Below are 20766 nucleotides of genomic sequence, written 5' to 3'. Positions count from 1 at the left end.
GAATTGTTTCTGTTGTGCTGAGAACTTACATTTCTTGTTTTAAATACTGCCATGTTTTGTTTGTTTCCAGCATGTTATGAACTTCTTCTATTAGCTTTTTTCAATTTTGTTTCTGTTGGCCATTGTGTTGAATGCAGTCAATATTGAGTGAAAACATTCTCTTTGTTAACAGCATTATTGACTACAACAGTGCGGTGAGAAAGTCATTCAGACTAATCAGAGTAACACCTGTGCCTTCAGGGAACACTTTTGATTCAGTAATGACCCTTGCCTCAAAATCTGACCTCGACTATGGACAGCTGTTATAGTCGAGGTCAAGGACTTTTGACAGTGTTGTCATCTATGGAGAATCTTTTCAAGTATAGGAAATAGTTTTCAGTTTCAAGTACAATGTTTTTGTAAAAAATAAATGAATAAATAAAAATGCTTTATTTGAAAAAAAAAGTAGAATGAAGTCACATCCATTGCTCAGCTGTGCTTTTTTAACAGTGTAAACATCTTGATGGTTCTGTGAGTTTTGTCTATCCAAACTGATCTTTATTTTGTATTTTCTATTGGATTTGAGTCAGGTGATTGGATGGGCCATTCTACAGCTTGATTTTCTTTATCTAAAACCATTTTGAGAGTTTTCTTATCTGTGTTTTGGATCATTGTCTTGCTGAAATGTCCACTCTGGTTTCATCTTCATCATTCTGGTAATGGTACTGTAGATGTTGGACTGAAGCAGCTAATACTAATTTACAATGATGAAGTGCAGAGGTTTGCTGAATAACTTCTGAGAGATTTTAGCGTCTGGGCTTTCACTGCCTTTCTACACCTTCATTTCTTCATGTGTTCAATACTTTTTCCCCAGTGTCATTTAATTTTATTATGCATAACTTCATTTGTAAGCAAAGTTAATTTGATTTGTTTTCTTTTCATAAACTTATTTCTTTAGTTGTTATCGTCATCTGGTGAAAATTTCACGTCAGCGGCACAAAAATGCTTTCTAAGAAAAATGGTGATGTGTTCAATACTTATTTAACTCTTAATAACAGGGTTTATGCAAGGTTTTATATAAATGGTTAAAATGTCTTAACTTTCAAAAACTAAATTTTAGGCTTTTAAAAAGTCTTAAATTAGCTGAAATATTGTTTTGTTGGTCCTAAATTATATTTTCAACAGGTCTTTTCCTATGTCCATGTACACCATTTCCATCACTAATATTTCATCTCAATAAATGTTTTAAGAAAATATTATTTATTAATGTTACTTCTTTACAATGAAATTTGTTTTTAATGGTTATTCAAACATTTTAACTGTGCTATTAGAAAAATTACTTAGCGTTTAGCCTTGTGTAAGTCTTAAAGTCTTGAAAAGTCTTTAAAAAGTCTTAAATTAGACTTGATGAAACCTGTAGAAACCCTGAATAATATAAAAACAGCAAGAGAGTGTTTTATCCGTATTGTTGGACAGATCTTAATATAGAATGTTAATTTGGAATCGCCTCATTTAAAACTTTAAAACTGTATTCAAAACTTTACGGTTGTCTTTATAATTTAAGAGCTGTAATTTATTAAACTATGCTTAAGAGTCACCATTTTGCGACTAAAATAATAATAGCAATAAAAAGATAGAAGATTTTACAACAATATTTTAATGACAGACAAAGAAATGTTTACAGTTTATTGCATTTTAAATAATGCCATTAGTAATATTAATTTTTGTCATGTGTGGATTGTGAAAATGCAACTATGCTTTTATTTTATTAACTTTACTGTAGCTTTTATGAATTAGCAAATCAAGCATATTTATTTATAAATCTAATTATTAATTTATTGTGCAGGAAGAGTGTGCGCAAGTGTATATCGATGACTTTTACACATTGTTTATGCAGTAGGTGTGTATTGATGTGCTAATGCGCTCATACTGGATGAAATTGATGTTGTGTTTGTGCTGGCCGTGATGTCGAATGCAATCGATATTAGCTGGAAACGTTCTCATTCTTAACAGTCCGATTGACTTCAACAAGAAAGTCATTCAGACTAATCAGAGTATCACCTGTACCTTCAGGGAAGACTTTTGATTCAGCAATGACCTTTGCCCCTGAAATCTGACCTCAACTATGGACAGCTGTCAGCATCACTTTTTGGAAGGGGGTGGCCTGAAATGCGAGGTTGCACTTTGTCCCTCAGCGTGAGTCCTTTGATAGATCGTGACCATTCGAATTCTGTCCGCTCCATCTCCATCTCTCAATATAAAAGCTTCATTTTCATCAGCGTACATGCCTTTTCATATAACCCTTTCCAAAGCACTGAAAGAAGGGGAGAGAGGTGCAAGAGGAGGGGGATAGAAGAGGACTTTACCAAAAAAAAAAAGCACTATTTTGCCAGACGGTCCCTTTGGCAAACATGCATTAAGTTGATTTCAATGGACCAGATGCTCCCTTCCTCTCAAAGCAATTTGGATGCATAGAGCTTTCCTGGCCTTGCTGGAGACTAGACTCTCTGCTTTTGATTTGTAAGTGGCTCAAATTGAGGCTCCCATTCAAATGTGTGCACATGGAGTGGCCTTGCATTGCAGCCTGTGAGTTTTGTACTGCGGGCTCCTTATTTTTTCCCCAGACAAAACCCCATGGAGCTTTTTCACAGAGCCAAATGCAATAAAAGTGGAGTGGCATTGGATTTGATTTTATGCTTATCGGCCTTTGTGTGTGCGTGTGTTTTATATATTTTTTGGAATGTTATTCCCGAAATACATTTTCTTTGCGACATGATTTCTTGCTTTTCTATGGAAAGCAAATATCATTGGTAATCCTCTCTTAACTTCTTAAAGTCGATTGAAATACAACTTGATTGCCGAGTTGATGAGCTGAATTTATTTCAGGAATTGGTTCTAGTGTTTAGGGTATTGAGATTAGGTGGAATAAATATCTTTCTAAACAGGCACAAACCTCAGGAATCAGGTTTGGATGGAAGTACAAATCTATCCATGAGGTTTGTTTTGTTCTATAGTACATTTTGGTAGTGAAACATGCAGTCTGAATCAATGAAAGGCATAAAAAATAAAGTTCTTATTAGTTAACCATATTTAATTTGTTTGTTCATTGGTTAGCTGGTTGGTTGTTTGGTTTTTTAATTTATTCATCAAGCAGTTCTTACTTTGGAACCTGGTAAAAACAAAAAAATTAAATAAAAATAAATAAATAAATAATAATATGAATAATTACACAAATAATAAAAATAATAGCAATACTACTACTACTTCTACTACTAATAATAATAATAATAATAATAGTAATAATAATAACACATATAATAATATTAATAATAATAATATAACAATAATAATAGTAAAAACACGTATAATAATAATAATAATAATAAAAATAATAATAATAATAATAGGCTGCACGGTGGCGCAGTGGGTAGCACGATCCCCTCACAGCATGAAGGTCGCTGGTTCGAGCTTCGCCTTGGTCAGTTGGCGTTTTTGTGTGGAGTTTGCATGTTCTCCCCTTGTGGGTTTTCTCCAGGTGCTCCGGTTTCCCCCACAAGTCCAAAGACATATGCTACAGGTGAATTAGATGAGCTAAAATTGTCCATAGTGTATGTGTGTGAATGAGAGTGTATGGATATTTCCCAGTGATGGGTTGCAGCTGGAAGGGCACTCGCTGCATAAAACATTTGCTGGATAAGTTGCCAGTTCATTCCGCTGTGGCAACCCCAGATTAATAAAGAGACTAAGCCGAAAAGAAAATTAATGGATAAATATAATAATAATAATAATAATAATAATAAAGAAAATATTATTTTATTGTTATTATTATTATGTTTTTACACAGTAGTTTTTACAGTAAATTACTAATGTACACTATTCTAGTTAAAATTACATTAAAAATATTTGACAATAATAATACATTTACACAGTGATTCAATACAAGAGGCATTTTTCCTCAATGTGATACAGTTCAGGTGTACAGTATGTTTGTAAACAACACATTCTTTACAGCTGTTTTAGCATGTGTTTAGCTCAAGGTACTTGCACAATAGGTGATTTCACGCTGTCGAGGTTGATGAGATCATTGCTAAACTTGACAAACACCAAGCAGAGACCGTTTATTCTGATCACATTTCTGTATTTTCTCCTTGTCTCTGCTGTGGATGTGCTGCGCGTTTGTAAAGAGCTATGAACCAGCGTCCAGACGTGATGCCTGATGGGAATTCAATGCGCTGAGAAATGCAGAATCACAGGGATCACATCCAAATGGAAAGCGCATCCGTTCCTCTGGGACTGGGATTGCTACTGATCGGCTGGAGATTTCCCACAGGAATATGGCATTTCCTGTCCTTATGAATTTAAGCCAAGTCACGGTACACATATACTTTTATATCCCCCATATCTAATTCTGTTTATCTTCATTGATTTGACTGCTCTTTCAACCGACGTGGGGCAGAACAGGTCTGAACATTGAATTATTAATATAGCCAGCTCTTTGGCAGCCAAATGTTGTGTTTATGTCTTCACGAACTGATTTTCCATGCGCATAATTATTACATTTTCTCTGATTATATAAGCCTTGGTTTTCTGGTTCACTGAAGCCAACTCATTTGCAAAGCATGCAGTGGCTCCAAAAGTATCTGGACATCTGAAAACTGTTTGAACATATTTGCAATATATATAAGTAACATATATAATCAGCTGTCATTTGTTTAAAATAAATGAGACTTTTTATTTATTGTATTCTCTCTCATATTTCGTTTTGTGAAAATATTTGCATAATGTCAGCCAAATGTCTCCTCAAAGAAAGAATGCAGTTTTTCAGGTATTGCATTAGTGTTGTTGCTGTCACATCATTAAGATGCTGTTTGTTACATTTCAAAAGCAAAAACACTTCATTTGGCCTTGCAAAAAATAAATAAAAATATATTTTTTTGTTTGTAAACTGGCGGTTCTCTCCCAAAGGCTGAAAAAAAAAACATGCATGTGGCGATGTTTTGTATCCACAGAATCTTGTGAAAGTGTCTTCATTTATTGGTCATTTGCTTCATAGTCATAATTTATTTTTTTTAAATACACACACACACATATATATATATATATATATATATATATACAGTTGAAGTCAGAATTATTAGCCCCGTTTTTATTTTTTTCTTCTTTTTTAAATATTTCCCAAATGAAGTTTGACAGAGCAAGGAAATTTTCACAGTGTGTCTGATAATATTTTTTCTTCTAGAAAAAGTCTTATTTGTTTTATTTTGGCTAGAATAAAAGCAGTTTTGAATTTTTTAAAAAGTATTTTTGGGACAAAATTATTAGCCCCTTTAAGCTAATTTTTTTTCCGAGAGTCTACAGAACAAACCATCGTTATACAATAACTTGGCTAATTACCCTAACCTGCCTAGTTCACCTTAATAACCTAGTTAAACCTTTAAATGTCACTTTAAGCTGTATAGAAGTGTCTTAAAAATATCAAGTAAAATATTATTTACTGTCATCATGACAAAGATAAAATAAATCAGTTATTAGAAATAGGTTTTTAAAACTATTATGCTTAGAAATGTGCTGAAACAATCTGCCCTCCATTAAACAGAAATTGGGGAAAAAAATAAACAGCAGCGCTAATAATTCAGGGGGGCTAATAATTCTGACTTCAACTGTATATATATATATATATATATATATATATATATATATATATATATATATATATATACATATACATATATATATATATATATATATATATATATATATATATATATATATATATATATATATATATATATATATATATATATATATATATATATATATATATAGTTTTACAATTTTTATAGTATTATTTAATTGTGTTTATTTAATGTTGTTTTGTTTTATATTTTTTGTTTATTTTATCTCATTTCTTTTCATTTTTTTGTTTGTTTTCTTTTTTGTTTCATTTTGTTTCGCTTCATTTTCATCCATTTATCTTCGTTTATGCTTAGTGCCTTTTAATCAGGGGTTGTCACATTAGAATTAACCACAAACTTATCCAGCATATGTTTTACGAAGCGGATGCCCTTCTAGCCGCAACCCAACACTGGGAAACACCCATACACGCATTCCCATACATACACTATGGCCAATTTAGCTAATTCAATTCACCTATAGGAATTCACTTATAGTACCGAAGGAAACCCACGAAAACATGGGGAGAACATGCAAACTCCACACAAAAATACCAACTGACCCAACCGGGGCTCGAACCAGCAACCTTCTTCCTGTGAGGCAATCGTGCTACCCATTGCACCACCGAGATGCCCTTTTACTTTATTTGATTTATGGGCGGCACGGTGGCTCAGTGGTTAGCACTGTCATCTTACAGCAAGAAGGTCGCTGGTTCGAGTCCCTGCTGGGCCAGTTGGCTTTTCCGGGTGGAGTTTGCATGTTCTCCTTATGTTTGCGTGGGTTGGTTTCCTCCAGTGCTCTGTTTTTCCTCAATGTCCAATAGGTGATTTGAATAAACTAAATGCAAGAGTGTATGAGTGTTTCCCAGTTTGCAGCTGGAAGGGCATCCGCTGCGTAAAACATTTGCTGGAATAGTTGGCGGTTCATTCTGCTGTGTCGACCCCTGACAAATAAGCGACAAAGCCGAAGGAAAAATAATTACTTTTATTTAATTTATTTTATTTTATTTCCACTGAAACTAATTTTATGTGAAGTTTTTAGATTGTGTGGAGTATTAATAGTGTGTTGCCAGATATCTGTTATTCCAAAGAGCCTTGGTGTCATTTTTGAGGCTTCAGGTACACAGAAACACCACCGAAACCATGGTCAAATCACACACTGAGGTAAACGTGTGCACTTAAATAACACGCATTTAAAAACTCATTCACGCTCTGTTAAACTCAGAGAGGCAGCCGCGTGAAACGCCAGCTTCGCCCCCCTGCTCGGGTAATTATGAAGGGGTAGAAGACAACAGGTTGAGAGACGAGGTCAGGCTCATGCGAGAAGATAAATGCAAGGCACTCGCTCTGAAAGACAGGAGAAAACATCAGCTGACAGCGGCATATGTCAAATGATCAAATTACCGCCTTTCACACAGAGCGGTCGCATACGGACGAGGACAGGAAAAAACGAGCGCCGGAGAGGTCAATGAAGATGATGGCATGACATGTTTTTACTTTGCATATTCGTGAGGCAGGTGTTTATGGCCTTTATAGTCCTGACATTCACATCAAAGGCCTGTGGAGGCAAAGATAATTTACTATACAGTGCTTAGACAATAGAGCTATGAAAAAGTGTTTGAATAACTTATTTCAAGATGTACTTTATTGGATTCTTTTGGTGAATGTAATTTGGGTCAGCAAAACAATACATGTTGTGCAGAAACACAAAGTATTTGATATTTTCTACACATTTCCTTTTCTTAATTACAGAGATTGTTTACCCAAATATTTCAGTTATCATAATTTACTTATGACTTGGTGTAATCCACAATATAAGATGTTTTGAAGAATATATTTCCATCCCTTACTACGGAATTCAGTGACTTCTGCTTTCCAGGGATGAGCGAAATACATTGAAATTTATTGTAAAATAAAATACCAAATATCTCCTTTTTAGGTGTATCAAAATAAACTACAAAATGCAGCAGACACAAATCGTCATCTTGGAAAATAATGTTCTATCTGTGTCCTGAATGATTTTGAGATATTAAGCTTTAAAGTTTTTGCATTCCATAGAAAACAGTTTGTGTGTAACACTTGTCTTTTAATAAAAAGTCTTCAAATGTAAACAACTTATAAAAAACATCCCATAATGTAAATAAGTTGTCATTTAATAAGAGTATGTCAATAATTCAGATTTGAAAAAGATGTTAAAGACTGTTAAACATGAAGTAAACTATATTTGATAGCAACAGCTTTTCTCTGAGCAGTTTTAACAGATTATCTTCCACCTCGTTCACATCAGCTCTTAATGTACTTGAGTAGATATCTATAAGTAATAAATATTAGTAATAAATATATATTTCACATTGTCTCGCTTTGACATCTTTAGGCAGACATCCTTCCTCTTCATTAACTATTCTACTGGAAATTTGAACCGTCAGTAGTATTGTAGGTATCGCTGATGTGATGCATCATCTGTTCATACTCTAAGCATTGATCACCTTCTTCAATATAAATACATTTTCTGTTCTAATCTCAAGTCCAGAAAAATAAATGGGAAAGCTCCAATCTGAGGCTGCATTTTCATGATCATTTTATGCAGACTAACAACGTATTTTACAGTGTTTTGAAACTACAAAATACAAGACACTAAAGTATTTTGATACAAACTTTTAACCCATTTTCATAAACCCTATCGAATACAAATCACAAAATACTACGTATTTAAGATGCATGTATCATAAACACTGCCCATCCCTGCTGCTCTTCAACAATCTCATAAAGATTCGAAACAAGAGAAAACAAATTTTCATGAAAATTCTGTAATGATTTACTCACCCCCGGGTTATGTCAAACAATTATGACTTTATTTCTTCAATTTCTTCATACTAGGAACTATAGCCTTATTGTTCTTTTTCATGCAGTTACATTAAATGGAAACTACAGGGTCCAAGCTTTAAAAGGACACAAAAAGCAGTACAAAAGAAACACAGAAGTTGTATTGAAATCTTTGTACCCTATTCGGCACAATTCAACACTAGGCACAACTCAAGTGTTAGTGTTTTTTTTTTTTTTTTTTTGCTAGTTTAAACCTTATGCAGGTATCATTTTCACATCTTGCACCACATCGCAAATGCATTTGCACCCATTTTTCTGCACATGAGTGTACTGGTTTAAAAAGCAAGAGTGTTAAGATACATTGTTAGTGCATTGCTATTTTGAGGCAACTGAAATAAACCACACCATTGACCAGCTAAAAGCTGGTGTAAAGTGAATGGCACAAGCTTTTTAATCGATTTAAAAAGTGTATTCGTGAAATAGGTGGGCCTAAAATGTACATACCTGTTTTTACACACAGGAATGTATATTAGCAAATACATTTAAATAAGAAAACAAGTATTAAAATGTAAATAAATATAAATATAAAAACTGTTACCTCCACCCACACCTTCACCTCAGGAGACTTTGGTGGACTTAAGCTCGTTCTGTAGATGGAGTGTAAGGTTAAAGCGCCCAAGCAGATTCATTTCCTTGCTAGTAAAGTGTTAAAATCATCCTGTAAATAGCAAATGTGCTTTGCCATTACTGCAACTCTCTCTTGAAGAGAAAAGGAGAAGAGACTCTGATTGGTTTTTTGCACGATACACTCACAACACACTCATAACACTCATAAGGACAACTTCTTTAGACAACTCAGGTTCATTCTGATTATGTACCCATATATACATTTTTGGAGAGAGCAAAATACATCCAGGAAGCTATGTTTTTTTTTTTTTTGTTTGTTTGTTTTTTTGCGAATCCGCCAGGGGCCGTTGTGTATGCTTTTGGAGATCTCAAATTTCTGCAATTCAAGCCTGCTGTTCTCGCATAAATCCACCAAAGGCCGCTGCCAACTGACTGACTCACTGGCTAACCAACCGACTGATCCCCCCCCCCCCCTCCCCTTTCTATAAACCCAACCAATAGTGTTTTAAAAAGCAATGAAGAAAAAAAAAGCCCTCACCTGATTTTTACCACGTTTTCAGGTTTTACCACATTCTCACCCTGTTATTTACTTGTTTATTTTATTTCTTGGCTTTTGATTTTGTCTTACCTGCTTTCTTGAACCATTCTTCACTGGACTCGAACTTCGTTGCCGTGGTCAACTCCCCTCTGCATCTCAACTCCGCCGATGTATGTGTTGAGCTACTGGACAATCTGGTAACAGCGGGAAAGCCATCCATACAGAGGTAAGTTTGTTTTAAAGATGAAATGCAGCCATACTTAGCTCTGGCTACATAATTTGGTTGCGTGTTTCCCAACTCTGTTCCTGGAGGCACACCAACAGTACATAATTTGGATGTCTCTCTTATCTAAATCATTCATCTCAGGTTTTTGTGTCTCCAATATTCTGATGATTTGATTCAGGTGTGTTTAAAAAAGAAGAGGTTGATATTGTGTACTGTTGGTGTGCCTTCAGAAACAGGGTTGGGAAACACTGGCTTGGGTCATTATATGACAGCTTTGGTTGAGAAACAGATTGAAATCTTTGCCATTATTTATTGATGATCTTATATGCTGGTAAAGTGTTATTGTCATTTTCCATGTTTCACAGCATTGTTTTTTTTTACACCTCGGATTTGAAAGGCTTTTTGAAAAGGGGTGTTGCCAGCTGTGATCAGATGGGAGTGTTAAGTGTGGAATGAGGGAAGGCACTGCATAAAAAGAGGAGTTCCATTGAGTGCATAAAAACAGCTGAATTGCAGACCAGTAATGCAAATACATACATAGAAACACACTGCTGAGATAAAGATTGCTGCAATTTTCTCCATCAAAATCGATTGCCTAATCTAAAAAAAAAAAAAAAAGCTGTTGGACACAAGTAATGCAAATGCTCATTGTTGTGATTCCCTCAATTCACTGAAGTCATTCTGAGACCTCAGAAAGCACATCCTAGATGTTTTTTTTTTTTTTTTTTTGCAAATACAAATGAAAGTAAATGCTTTACAGTTTCTAATGATGTCTTAGGTCTTATTTGTAAAACCAACAATAAAAGTTGTTTACAGAAAAATCTGCTATCATGAGGTTCACATGCACACATTTTAATCAAAGCAGTTTACTTAAAGCACAGGTGTCAAATCCAGTTCCTGGAGGGCCGCAGCTCCGCTAAGTTTAGTTCCAATCCTGCTTCAACAGACTTACCCGGAGGTTTCAAACAAGCCTGAAAGACACAATTAGTTTGATCAGGTGTGTTTAATTAGGGTTGAACTAAACTGTGCAGAGCTGCGGCTCTCCAGGAACTGAATTTGACACCTGAGATTTTAAGGAACAACACACTTTTTAAAAAAAAATAGGCTGTAGAGTAAACTGCTGCAGAGTTAAAGTTGAGTTTTACTAATTTTGATTCCATTCAGCCAATCACTGTGTCTTGTGGGAGCACTTTTAGATTTGCTTGGAATAAATTATTAAATCAGATCAGACCATTATCATATTTAAAAAATAAATAAATAAATAAAAAATTAAAAAGAGCTTTGATAATTTTCCTGTATGGGCTTGACTCTTCTAAAGTCTCATTATGTAAGACAGAGAGGAAATGAAAAGTCTGTATTTTCGAGGTCAGTATAGCTAGGAAATATACTGTCAATATAAAAGTGATTATCAAGGTTTTCATTCATTCACTCATTCATTTGCTTGTTTTAGCATAAATGTTAGTAATTTTGAGCTTTTGGTTTTATAAATTGTAATCAAATTACATTGTTAGTTTTATTTTATAAAACTTTCAGTCATTCAAATTTTTTTTTTATTTTTTATTATTTAATGTGTGTATATGGATAGACAGACAGACAGACAGAAAGACATTCGCAGGTGTGTGTGTCTCTCCCTCTCTTTTCATCTGCCCCGCCCTAATTACAAAGACGAAATGCCGTTCGAGGTTACAGAAGTAACCCTTCGTTCCCCGAGGAGGGGAACGGAAGTGCCATGAATGGGAGGATTCGTATCAGAAGCCGCTTATCTGGAGAGTATTGAACGGGCCAATGAATGAAATTAATTGGCAGCGTAAGCTTGCGCAGGTGTGCGACATCTGCAATCATCTCAGCATATAAGCACACCTGAAGCCAGCAGACGCCATCCTTTTAAGCTGAAGAGACTTTCAAACAGCTAAGGGACAGTCATTATGGCGACGGAATATGGCACTTCCGTTCCCCTCCTCGGGGAACGAAGGGTTACTTCTGTAACCTCGAACGTTCCCCTTCGGTTGGGGAACTTCAGTGCCATGAATGGGAGAATATGGAAAGCGCCATAATGACTGCACCTTACCAACACCCCCGATGAGGAGATAGTCAAGCAAGCGTGACGCACCCACATCATGGGGGGCGCGGTCCTCCAACGTGTCCCTGGCCCTAATTTATCCTACTTCAACAGAAGTTCTACGGATTTAGATATATTTTTTGGGAAGTCGTGAGCATCTAGATAATTCTAGGAAATACGACAGTACGTTGGGAAGCGTGCAATCCCGATAGGGAGGACGCTGCGGAGGCCATCCGTTACCCAAGGGGGGGATAGATGGCAGAATTTACCTATGGACTAGCCCTAAAAAGGGGGAGTACGCATAGCAAAGAATGGTTAGCGGAGAGGGAAGACACGGGTCCGCCCAGGGGGGGGACTTAACCGTGGCGGAATAAGCATATGGGATCGCCTAGTGGGGATCACGCATAGCAGGCACCTATACCCAAAACGCGGGCTGACCAGCGGGCAGACCTACAACGTAGTGGGCCAGCAAGTGACTCCTCCGCTGAGTCAGTGTTGGGGGCCACGGAGGAATCTGCAGGGCTCACCTGACGGGGAACTTTACTGACAGATAAAAAAGGCGCACGTACCTCCGTGTTAGGGAGAATGGCGCAGCAAGCGTGTTTCAACACCCTACCGAGTTGTCTCCTCAATCACCAAAGGGTTACCTAATACCCTTGAGGAAACCGGCTCCACTCGCAGATTGTAAAACCTTGCAAATGTGTTGGGTGTCGCCCAGCCCGCAGCTCTACAGATGTCTGTTAGAGAGGCGCCGCGTGCACGCGCCCAAGAGGATGCAACGCTCCGAGTGGAGTGTGCACGTACTCCCGGGGGACACGGCTGACCTCGACTCGAATAAGCGAGTGAAATGGCATCCACAATCCAGTGGGATAATCTTTGTTTCGATACGGCACTTCCCTGCTGCCGACCGCCATAACAGACAAAGAGCTGCTCAGATGATCTAAAATTCTGAGTACGGTCCACATAAATGCGCAGAGCGCGAACTGGACAAAGTAAAGAAAGGGCTGGGTCTGCCTCCTCCGGGGGCAGCGCTTGCAGGTTCACTACCTGATCTCTAAAGGGGGTGGTAGGAACCTTGGGCACATAACCGGGGCGGGGTCTCAGGATAACGTGAGAGTAATCCGGCCCGAATTCCAGGCACGAGTCACTGACCGAAAATGCCTCCAGGTCCCCGACCCTCTTGATGGAGGCCAACGCAACCAGCAGAGCTGTCTTCAGGGACAGAAATCTTAGAGATACTGATTCGAGTGGCTCAAAGGGATCGGATCGCAGACTCGTGAGAACGAGGGCGAGATCCCAAGAGGGCATGAGAGGGGGGCGAGATGGATTAATTCGCCTAGCACCCCTAAGGAACTGGATGACCAGGTTATGCTTTCCCACGGTGCCGCCAGCTACCGCGCTATGATAAGCGGAGATGGCGGCCACGTAAACCTTGAGAGTGGAGGGCGACAGCCTGCTGTCCAACTTCTCTTGAAGGAAAGAGAGCACAACACTAATCTGGCAATTTCGGGGGTCTTCTCTGCGAGAGACGCACCATTCAGTGAATAGACTCCACTTCAGGGCGTAGGCGCGCCTCGTGGAGGGGGCTCTAGCCTGAGTGATGGTATTAACCACCGCAGTCGGTAGGTTACCTAAGTCTTCCTCGCGTCTAGGGACCACACGTGGAGGTTCCAAAGATCGGGGCGAGGGTGCCAGATGGTGCCCTGTCCCTGAGAGAGTAGGTCCTCTCTCAAAGGGATCCGCCAGGGGAGGGCCGTCGCGAGGAGTGAGAGCTCTGATATCCAGGTCCGGTTGGGCCAAAGGGGCGCAACTAGCAGAACCTGTTCCTCGTCCTCCCTGACCTTGCACAGAAACTGCGCGAGCAGGCTCACTGGGGGAAACGCATACTTGCGCATGCCCCGAGGCCAGCTGTGGGCCAGTGCATCCGTGCCGAGAGAGCCCTCGGTCAGGGAAAAAAACAACTGGCAGTGAGCGTTCTCGGGGGAAGCAAACAGATCGATCTGGGCCTCCCCGAATCGCGCCCATATCAGCTGAACAGACTCGGGGTGGAGTCTCCATTCTCCAGGGCGTAACAGCTGTCGTGAGAGCGCATCGGCTGCACGATTGAGCGTGCCTGGGACGTGAATGGCGCGCAGCGATTTCAGCCGCGGGTGACTCCAGAGGAGCAGACGGCGGGCGAGCTGAGACATGCGGCGAGAGCGCATACCCCCCATGCGGTTGATATACGCCGCCGCCGCCGTACTGTCCGTCCTGACCAGCACGTGTTGCCGCTCCAGCACCGGTAAAAAGCGGTGGAGAGCGAGGAACACTGCCAACAGCTCTAGGCGATTGATATGCCAATGCAGCTGGGCACCCTTCCAGAGGCCCGCAGCCGCATGCCCGCGACACACGGCCCCCCAACCCGTGTTGGAAGCGTCTGTTGAAACAACAACATGGCTGGACGCCTGTCCTAGAGGCACACCGGCCTGTAGGAACGAGGGGTCGTTCCAAGGGCTGAGGGCACGGCGACACAGCGCAGTAACCGAGACCCGGTGTGTGCCCGCGTGCCATGCGCGTCTGGGGACCCGATCGTGAAGCCAGTGCTGAAGTGGTCTCATATGGAGCAACCCGAGCGGCGTGACGGCGGCTGCGGATGCCATATGCCCCAGGAGCCTCTGAAAGAACTTCAGTGGGACCACTAGTTTGCTGTCGAGCTCCCTCAGACAGTTCAGCAACAGGCGAGCGCGTTCCTCGGAGAGGTGCGCTACCATGGTGATCGAGTCCAGCTCCATCCCGAGAAAAGAAATCCTCTGCACGGGGGCGAGTTTGCTCTTTTCTCGGTTGACCTGAAGCCCCAGTAGGCGGAGATGCCGAAGCACCTCGTCCCTGTGCACAATCAATTGCTCCCGCGAGTGGGCTAAAATCAGCCAGTCGTCGAGATAACTGAGTATGCGAATGCCCGCGAGCCGAAGGGGCGCTAGGGCACCCTCCGCGAGTTTGGTGAAGACCCGCGGAGACAGAGAGAGCCCGAAGGGGAGGACCTTGTACTGCCACGCTCGACCCTCGAACGCAAACCGCAGAAATTGGCGGTGGCGTGGAAGAATGGAGACATGGAAATACGCGTCCTTCAGGTCTATGGCTGCAAACCAATCCCGAGGACGAACGCATTGGAGAATGCGCCTCTGCGTGAGCATTCTGAACGGCAGCTTGTGCAGACAGCGGTTCAAAACGCGCAGATCTAGGATTGGCCGTGACCCACCGCTCTTTTTGGGTACGATGAAGTATGGGCTGTAAAACCCACTCTCCATCTCGGCTGGAGGAACCGGCTCGATTGCACCCTTCGCCAGGAGGGCAGCAATCTCCTCTCGCAAGACAGGGGCGGACAGGGGGTTGACCCTGGAGAAATACACGCCCGTAAACTTGGGGGGCCGTTTCGCGAACTGAATCGCGTAACCGAGTCTGATTGTGCGTATGAGCCACCGCGAGGGGCTGGCCCGCGCTAACCAGGCAGGCAGAGCCCTCGCTAATGGAGTCATCGCTACAATCGCTGACGTACCAGCGGTGGGGCAGCGCGGAGTGGGTGTGCTGATCCGGGAAGCACGAGGGTCCCGCGGAAAAGCTGGAGGAGAGCGATTCGCTCTGGCTCCGCACCCTGACTCCGGAGAGGGGGCTGGAGGGCTGAGGGAAGGGAGACCGTCCCCCCAGCGCTCGTGAGCCACTGGCGAAGCACGTAGAGTCTGCGAGCCGGAAGGCAGCGCGTCCCGGACTGGCAGAACTCGTGCAGTCACATCCGGGGAAGGGAAAAAGTGCTCTTTTACTGATGTTTTGGTGGCACTGAAAAGTACCGTTGTTATCGGGGCCCCGCCCTCCAGCGGGGAAAGAGCAAGTTTCCTCTTCTCCGGATGGCCTGTCTCAGGGACGCTTCGCGGTCCGTTTACCGGACTTAACGGCGCCCTGGGCAGGAGGGGCTGCCTGCTTTCGAGGTGAACGCCGCGCCCGCTTGGCCGGAGGCGCAGGCGGGGGCGGGGCAGCACTCGTTGGCGGGCGCCCTCGGCGAGGAACAGCGGAGGTGGATGGCTCGGCGGGCGGAGCGGGCTTACGGCCACGCCGATAGATGACATTGCCCATCGCATCCGACTGCTCTTTCACCGCCTTGAATTCCTGGGTGAATTCACCGACGGTGTCGCCGAACAGGCCAGCCTGGGATATGGGCGAGTCAAGAAAGCGAACTTTGTCAACGTCGCGCATATCGGCCAGGTTTAGCCAGAGGTGGCGTTCCTGAACCACAAGTGTGGACATCGTCCTCCCCAGCGCACACGCGGCGGACTTAGTAGTCCGAAGAGCATAGTCGGTCGCGGTGCGCAGCTCATGTAATAAGCTTGGGTTGGACCCGCCCTCGTGCAGCTCGGCCAGCGCCTGCGCTTGGTAGCGCTGGTAGGTGGCCATCGCGTGCAAAGCAGAAGCAGCCTGGCCCGCAGCCTTATAAGCTCTGGCTCCGAGGGAGGCAGACAACCTACAGGCTTTGGACGGGAGGCGGGGCAAACCCCGCCACGTAGAGGCGCCGCGCGGACAAAGATTGACCGCGATAGCGCGCTCCACTGACGGGATCGCCTCATACCCCCTGGCAGCTCCGCCGTCAAGGGCGGTGAGGGCGGAGGCACTCGCAGCACGGGCAGAGAAAGGTGCCCTCCAGGACTGCGTGAGCCTACTGTGCACTTCCGGGAAGAAGGGGACGAGAGGCTTCGAAGGCTTCGCCTTCTGGTCCTCTACGTAGCACCCATCTAGTCGGTCCGGCCGCGGAGCTGGGGGATAAACCATCTCCAACCCCACGGCCGAAGCAGCCCGGGAAAGCACGGCTAACATGTCCGCTTCAGGATCCGATTTGACAGCGCTCACCTGCCCGGAGGGGGTGAGCGGGTCCGGATCTTCGTCGGACAGTGAAAGCCCACCCTCCGATGCCGCGGAGGACATCTGATCTCCGGTGTCAGCGAGTGTGAGAGCTACCATCTGGTTAGACGGATCACTCTCACCACCCGAAGCTTGGATGGAGCGCCGTGAGGAGCGAGAGGTCCGCGAGCCCGTGGGCGGCGGATTAGCTCCCGCTGAAACCCTCAGATCTGCCCGAGCGCCCGCTGCTTTTTTAGAACAGGAGGCAACTGGGGTGGCTCGCTCTCTTGCGAAAGTTAGCCGCGATCTTAGCTGTGCAACGGTCATGGCATCGCAATGACGACATGAACCGCCCGCGAGCACCGCATTAACATGCTGGACCCCCAAACATGCAATGCAGTGATCGTGTCCATCATCCAGAGACAGGAAACCCCCGCATCCAGAAACGCACAGTCGGAGCGCCATCCTGAAAAGGACGTGCTGCACGACTGTGTTGCTCTTTTAGGAAAGTTGCAACTATACGCACCGCTCTGGAGGACCGGACCCAAAGAACCGCAGGCAAGGGAGTAACCCAGCTCGACCGTCTGCCACCGCGAAGACCCACTCTGGACCGGGAGACACACTCGTTCGCTCTGAAGTGCTGATCAGCAAGAGGAACCCTCATCGACTCACTCAGAAAGGATCTGAAGCGAAAAGGATGGCGTCTGCTGGCTTCAGGTGTGCTTATATGCTGAGATGATTGCAGATGTCGCACACCTGCGCAAGCTTACGCTGCCAATTAATTTCATTCATTGGCCCGTTCAATACTCTCCAGATAAGCGGCTTCTGATACGAATCCTCCCATTCATGGCACTGAAGTTCCCCAACCGAAGGGGAACCTGGGGTTAGCTGGAGTGACCCAGGGCGTCTTTAAAAACAGGGAAAAACAAGAGTTTAGGTGTGATTAAAAAAAAAAATTCTAAAGTTGCTACGTGTTATTTTTGATTTTGTTGACCCAATTTGGTGCAGTGTAAATCTTGACTTTTGTTAGTTGTTTATCCAACCGTGCCTCCCTTTACTTTGTTTTTGATTTGTTTGTTGATATTGAAATTATCATATACCTGGTGAGAAGCAGTAGAGATTGGACGCTTTTTTTGTGTAAATTTTTTCTCTTGTTTTTATCTTAATAGTCGGGCAGGTAGGAGTAGTTTTTGTATTTTTATTTCTGTTATTTTGTTAGGTGTATTTAGTTTTATTTGGGTGTACTTTTGTTTATTTATTTTTTTTCTGTGGGTCCTCTCCGGGGTATTTGGCTTCACATTTTGGGTGTAAAAAAAAAAGAAAACGACAATACAAAACAAATAAACGGACCGACTTTAACGTTCATAAAAGTGAATTTATTTGTCCAGTGTTCTTTTATGTTACGTCCTTGATCCTAGACCAGGGTCGTAACAATAAAACAGCGACAGACAGACAGACAGACAGACAGACAGACAGACAGACAGACAGACAGACAGACAGACAGACAGACAGACAGACAGACAGACAGACAGACAGACAGACAGACAGATAGATAGATAGATAGATAGATAGATAGATAGATAGATAGATAGATAGATAGATAGTCTATCTAGAATATCTCAGGAGAAAACAAAACTATTTTATATTTTGTCAGTTTAGTGGCTAATACAAATTTGTTAAGAATTGGCATGAGATAGCATTAGATAGATATACCTCAAGTACTGTAACCTTCTTACAGTACATCTTATTGTAAATGCGTAAATGGAAATTTCCAGCAATCGTCCATCAGCAATATCTTCAGAACCGCATGGTGACATAATGTCCCTTATATGACTAAAACCCAAGATTCTCTGGTGTTGGGATTAAGGCTGCAGTAATTCAATGTCTGGCAATTTGCACCAAAGCCTCTTATTTTAGGAGTCCAGTGAGGCAAAGGTGTAACTATGGCTTTCTGACTGTTTTATACATAGGCCTCTTTAAAAGTGCCTCTGGGCGCAGTCAACAACAGGGAGTAATGAACTATCTGACAGCGTCTGAAAATGTGTTTCCCTGAACGTGCTTGTTTCATAACTAATCCTGAAGCCAGGGTAGTTTAATATGGCATGTGTATTGCTTGTTTTTAGATGACGCCTGACTACTAGCTGTCACTGGCTTTTTGATTTACTCTTGTAATAAGCCTCAGAGACACACAGATTTCTAGCGTGCATGGCTGAGATGACATTAATGATGAAGGGCATGATGTTGATGGTGGTATACTTCAACTTGGCACAAGTATGTGATAAAAGAGGGAAAAAAGGGCATCTTGAATATTTCAGATATTGACATGTAAATCACATACTGTATGTGTAAAGTAAAAGTGACTCGCATAATATCATGTTCTGTGCATGTACAGATTAGTTATTCTTCTTTTGTGGACATCAATTTGCAAAATCTGAAGTGAGCAGATGAAATATTTTGACATGTTGAAGACTCACTTGTCTTTTGAACACTACTCTGATATCTTAAAGCGGTCTTGAACTGAAAAATCTAAATTCCCTTGATCTTTTGACATATAATGGGTCATTGTGCTATAATAACATTTTGTACATTTCAGACTTTAATATGTGGTTGTTAGTTTGGAAAGTGCTTTGGTAAATCAACAGACTGTGGAATGTACCATATTCATCAGATTAATGACTGCTTCTACATTGTTTAGCTCCACTTATGGATTCACATTATGGTGGGTAAATAATAAGAGATAAATCCAGAAACCGGATGATAAAGATGCTCGAGAGACAACAAGTTACTGTGCAGTGACAAAATTTTTTTAAATAAAAACATGATTTGCAATCCCCGATCCCAACATTAGGAAAGAGTCAATCAACTGAAACTGAAATAACCTGAATCCTATAACTACACTACCTGACAATAGTCTTTTCACCTATCCAAGTTTTAGGAACAACAAATAATAATTTAAAAATAACAATATTGAATTAATATTGTGTCTGACTCCCATGAGCATGGAGGACTGCGTCCATACATCTCTGCAATGACTCAAATAACTTGGGATGGCAAAGAAAGCATTCTTGCAGGACTTCATCAAGAGTTCATCAAGATTCTTTGGATTCATCTTCAATGCCTCCACGTTTATTTCACCCCAGTCATGCTCAATAATGTTCATTTCTGGTAACTAGACTGGCCAATCCTGGAGCCCCTTGACCTTCTTTCCTTTCAAGTATTTTAATGTGGAGCCTAATGGATGAGGATTTGCCCTCTCCTGTGGTTTCTAATGTAATGGGCAGCACAAATGTCTTGTAACCTCAGGCTGTTGATGTTGCCATCCACTCTGCAGATCTCTCGCACGCCCCATTCTAAATGTAATTCCAAACCATGATTTTTCCTTTACCAAACTTTACTGATTTTTGTGAGAATCTTGGGTCCATGCGGGTTCCAAAAGGTCTTTTGTAGTATTTGTGTTGATTGGGATGCAGTTCAACAAAAGACTCATCAGAAAAATCCACCTTCTGCCACTTTTCCAAATGACCAACTAGATATCAAGGTATTATTTGTTGCTGTTACAACTGGGATTGACGACAAGACTTTTGTCAGGTAGTGTAATAGCATGGCTATAGCAGTTATTCTGACCATTCATTTAATGGTCCTTGCCAAAGTTTGAACTGAAATGATGTAATCTGACCCAAATCCATGTTCTTTTTGGCAAAAACGGCTCTCCAAAACAAAGTTTTGAGGGAATATGGTACCATTGGTCTGTAATTTTTACACAACAGTGGTTGTGTTCTAGAATTTCTTTGATATGCTATTGATTTTATTCATCCACAGAGGTCAGACAGGAGAACAATATCTAACACCACAACACCAAGTTAGCAACATGTATACACAGGAGGGTTGAGTTGCAGGGTTGGTACCTGTACATTGCTTGTGAAAAAATTGCAAAGACACACAATAGACATGATTCTCCACCGCATCACACTACAAC

At 41.9% G+C, this 20766-nt stretch overlaps 1 protein-coding gene across 23 annotated transcripts in view; it reads left to right on the top strand.

Annotated features, from left to right (window-relative positions):
• Positions 1 to 20766, top strand: part of LOC137488526 (uncharacterized) — a 250769-nt gene that overhangs the window by 214730 nt on the left and 15273 nt on the right. For 3 of the 23 annotated variants that reach the window (XM_087295863.1, XM_087295860.1, XM_087295866.1), the window contains one exon: positions 4164 to 4921. The exons of 17 other annotated variants lie outside the window; for them this stretch is intronic. The gene's annotated coding sequence lies outside the window, so the exon portion shown is untranslated. Of the gene's footprint in view, positions 1 to 4163; positions 4987 to 20766 lie in introns of those variants that run through there. 3 more of the 23 variants (XR_015516885.1, XM_087295861.1, XR_015516887.1) reach the window with 2 other exon arrangements.

The sequence above is a fragment of the Danio rerio genome, chromosome 19 (assembly GCF_052040795.2).
Source record: "Danio rerio strain M-AB ecotype USA chromosome 19, GRCz13ab, whole genome shotgun sequence".
In the NCBI taxonomy this organism is placed as follows: Eukaryota; Metazoa; Chordata; class Actinopteri; order Cypriniformes; family Danionidae; genus Danio; species Danio rerio.
This window is presented reverse-complemented; position numbering and strand designations above follow the sequence as displayed.